Source organism: Phaseolus vulgaris, chromosome 5 (genome assembly GCF_000499845.2).
Source record: "Phaseolus vulgaris cultivar G19833 chromosome 5, P. vulgaris v2.0, whole genome shotgun sequence".
Taxonomy (NCBI): domain Eukaryota; kingdom Viridiplantae; phylum Streptophyta; class Magnoliopsida; order Fabales; family Fabaceae; genus Phaseolus; species Phaseolus vulgaris.
In genome coordinates, this window is record NC_023755.2 from 11,129,270 (window position 1) to 11,134,210 (window position 4,941).

Sequence of the window (4,941 nt, forward strand, 5' to 3'; positions counted from 1 at the left end):
GTCAGTTTTGTGGGTTTTTTTTCCTTGTAGTAGAGGTGTCATACAAGGTGATCCTTTGTTTCCTTTACTTTTTTGTCTTGCAGAGGAAGTTCTTAGTAGAGGTATCTTTAAGCTTGTGAATGATAAGAAGATTCTACATATGGCTAGTCCACAAGGTTATCTCACTCCCTTTCATATTTTATATGCTGATGACATATTTGTTTTCTGTAGGGCGGAAAATAAGTCTCTTAGAAATTTGAGTATTATTCTTAAAATATATGGTGATTTTTCTGGTCAATATGTTAATAATTCTAAGAGTAGTTTTTTTAGCATGGATAATTCCGCAAGATTTGTCACAAAAATTCAACCTATTTTTTCTTGTAGTCATGGTTGTTTTACCTTTCACTTATTTATGAGTGCCTATCTTTGTTGGTGCTCCAAAGTGTCGATTTCTTCAACCTTTGGCTGATAAAGTCAAATTGAAACTAACATCTTTGAAAGGTAAATCTCTTAGCACGATGGGTCGGATTCATTTGGTCAATACAGTGATTACTGGATTTCTAGTTTATAACTTTAATATGTATAAATGGCCTATTTCACTTCTTAAGCAAGTTCAGCACTGGTGTCAAAATTTTATTTGAACTGGTGATATTATGAAAAAAGGCATAGCTACCGTTAATTGGGTTGCGATTTGTTCTCCTTTTGAGAATGGAGGTTTGAAGATTATTAACCTTCATCATGAAAATAATGTGTATCTTCTTAAGCTTGCTTGGAACTTTGCTTATAGCAACAGACCTTGGTCTTTTCTCCTGAAAGCCAAGATTCTTAAATCAAAATATGAGTTTAGAATGGTTTATAGATCCTCATCTCTTTGCCCTAGAATAAAGTAGTTTTATTCTACTATACTTTATTATACTTCTTGGACTGTTGGTACAGGTACTTTTATTAATTTCTGGAATGATAAATGGTGTTCTACTACTTATTTAGCAAATATTGTAGGGTTATTTGATGGTGCTAACATTTTGGATACAGTCTCTCAGTTTTGGACTAGTTGTGATTTGAATATTCCCTTGTCTTTACAGCATATGTCTCATTTTTATAATCATATCATGGTTAGGAAGGAACAAGATATTCCTACTTTTATTTCTTTTTTATTTTTGTTAATAATACTTTTTCATGTTATGGCAGATGGTTGTTGTTATTTGAGGTGTCAACCTAACTGAGATGTCAAGTTGCATAGTAATGCCTAACATGAAAGCTTTTATATAAAACAAAAGTAATTTATTAATGACTTTACAACGTCATGTCTTGATCCATTTCTCACACAATGCAAAATTTTCCAAAAACTATCTCCAAAAACAACTTTTTTCACCAAATAATTTTTCATTATTGTATTCATTTTAAGTTTTCATAATAATATATTTCAAATATTGGTCAAATGCTTCAAAACATAATATATTCATCATTGATGTTTCATCCCACATGATCATTTTGGTTTCCATCAAAAGTCTAGCTAAAAGAATTCCTTGAGTAATATTCCAAGTTGATTCCTCATTTATTAATAATGAAATGTAAAATGTAGAATGAGTTGGTCTTTTCTCTAGGAAGTACCAATCTCTTTAACCTAATGGTAGTTGACATAAAATTTCAAAGAAATGTATTTCTAGTACTACCATAGCCATACAAAAAGAAAAAAATTTCTAGTTGAGAAAATATTGTTTTCATAATATCTTCATACCCATGTAATTATTCATTATTCGAGGATTGGAAGAGTAATGCTTGCACTTGAATAGTCTCTTCTTTATCATAATTTAACTCATCAATAATAACTATTTTTCAATAGGGAAGAATTTGAAACTTTTGGTTGGGGTTAAGTGTAATTTCTTAAAGACTCAACATTGATATTAACCATTCTTCTAATCCTAGAAGACAAAGATTATGTGATTAATTGGTTTTTCCAATTTGAACCCCTACATAAATAAAATAGTTATCAGAATATTCTACTTTCTTTATTAAATTTGAAAAACAAGTAAATACTTATACATGAAAAGTTGGACACCTTTCTTCTTCACTATAAAATATCATATGATAGCAACTTCAAAAAACAAGTGACTTAGACATTGTGTTGATGATTAACAATGTAATAAATAACTTCCTCAATTGATTTTCAAAAGCAAGTTGGTTGACTTCATTGATTGCACCAATGAATTCTCTATCACTTTCCAACAACTCTAAGGCATAACATAAGTCTTGGTAAGTTTTTCCATTCACAGCCTTGATAATATCATGGTCAATGCAATCTTTTGAAATGTAACAACATTCTTGTATAATACAATTCACCAAAATTTGGGAGGCACATAAGTAAGTTTACCAATATTATAACTTTTCCTTCTTTTTTTTTGTCATCTTTGTTAAGCTATTCACACAAATTTTCTTAGAAATTCAACATATATTAAGATCTTCCCTTTTCAAAATAGTTTATTAGCCTAAAAATAGGTAAAAACATTGCGTAAACATTTTTTTCATTATTCAAAATGATATTAATTTGATCATCATCTTTAAAAATAAGTGACTACTCCACGAAATGTTAATCTTTGAACAATTGGTCATTTATGATAAATGTCAAAACAAAAAATCTTTAAATCGGATGGTAATTAGTGTGTATGCAAGCACGATATCTCTTTATTTAATCAATAATTAGTAATTGTGCAAAGTGTTCTAAAATATTACTATTTAAAATGTACCTTAATATGAACCTTTATTATGATATTTAAACCAATACTTGATTGGATTTAACTTGCTGCAATATTTTGTATTAACATGTGTTTAATACCTCAATAGAAGAAGTGAACTATATAAGGAACAATACTCTTATTATCTACTTTTAATCCATTTTTTTTTATAAGATACCATTAGCTCGACATTTATAACATGGATAACCATATTCATCAATTGTAGTTGAAGATATAATTTTTAGAATAATATTTAGAGTATTTGCCTTCTTTCATGCAAGGTGACATGAATCTAGTTGCTCCACATTGAATGTGAACCATGATGTACCTTGCAATAACATTGACATGTTTCTATACGAATATGCATGAGGCAATTCTACATAAATGATGAATTAATGATGACTTATTATAAATTTTTTTTATCAGCAATAAAAAATAAATAAATAAGAACCACTGTAGGGGTGATCCAACCCATGTACAAAATCGCACAAAAACAAACAACCCCTCCTCCCAAAAGCTTGCTACTAACTTCCTATTAGAACAAATACAGTCTAACTAACCTAAATAAATCACTTATTTTTAATTGAATAAATACTAACTAGGGGATCCAAACACCAGTCAAAAAGGAAAAACAAGCATAAGGGACTTTAGATGTTACCAAGGACCAGGCCTTTAGTTGAGCCATGGAGAAAATTTTAGAATGATCAATCACTCCACCTTTAAAGATGTGCTTATTCCTATGTCTCAAAATCTCACTTACCACCGCAATCCAAACACTTCCCAAAATTAAATGAATAGAAGTAGGTGCTTCATGTATATTAAACTGCAGGAAATGTGAGACAGAAGTGTGATGAACAACCGAGCTCAACCCTAACCACTCGAACCAAAGGTTCCAAACTAGCCAAGCAATTGTACAACCAAAGAACAAATTGACAGGCAACATAAAATACTTTCTAATTCAACCCCACGTCTCTCCAAGTTAATCTTAGTAGCTAATTTATTTTCTAGCACCCTCCAAACGGTGATATGGGCTGAAGCCTTTATCATCCAGAAAGAACTATACAACTGTTTAGCTTCCCCTTCTTCCTCTCTCCTTAAGAAATTGTAGGAAGAACTAACAAAATACTCAATAGACTTACCATCATTCTAAACTCATTTATCCTCATTTTTCAGGATGAGACTCAAACTGTGCACCTCCTCAAGAAGCTGACTAATTATAATAGGTATAATTCAATCATCATAATAAGTTATATGGTCACATTTCTATAATAAAATATAAATTTACTATATCGATTCCATTTAAAATTGGTAAGAGTTATTTTAAGCTTGAATGTAAATTCCCTTTCGTACTTACTTGTCTTTGGAACTTAGTAAACACACTACTATCTAAATGTATTGCTCTTTGAACCCTTATCTCCCTAACCTGACTTAGTTCATGGTCATCAATATGTGGTTGTTGGTTCTTGGTTCTCATTGTGGTTCGTGGTTTGTGTTATGGTTAATGGTCATGGTTTGTGGCTTGTAGGTGGTGTCATCAATGCTCTCGTCAATTTTTTGTTCATGGTCATTGTGTGTGCTTGTTGCCTTGTTTATGTTCTCATTATTGGTGGTCTTCTCACTACTCTCTAAACCCTTTCTGACTACTTTATAAACCCCACATTTCGTAACCCTAATTAATTCACTTGTGATTTGTGGTTTGTGGCATGGTTTGTGGGTTGTAGTTGGCATCATTGATGTTCTTCATGAATTTATGGTTCATGGTCATGGTGAGTGCTTGTGGTTGAAAATCTTCTCTAAGTGTCTCGTACAAAACTTAACGGTTTTGTTAATTAGGTGAGACTATGTTTCAATATCTAATGACAACATTTTTATATGTTTTAGTAGCATACATATAATTCAAATAAAGAAAGATAATGTTTGATGTTTTTGTGTAAATATGAACTTGAAATGGGCGATGAGATGAGATCCCATTCTCATTCTCACTTGAAATACAAAGGAGATTGGTAGTTGAAATTTGAAAAAAAAAATGAACCTAATGGGTTACTAATTCTAAAGAATAGACTTATGTTTAAAATTCAAAATAATAACAAACAAAAGTAGAATCAACAAGATGTTGGCTTCAAAACACTAGGTTAAATTGGGTTCGTAATGGGCAACTAGTAGAAGTTGGCTTCATCATGGTTTCCCTTATTTCAAAATGTTAGGTTCAAATAGTTGGACATAGGGTAAG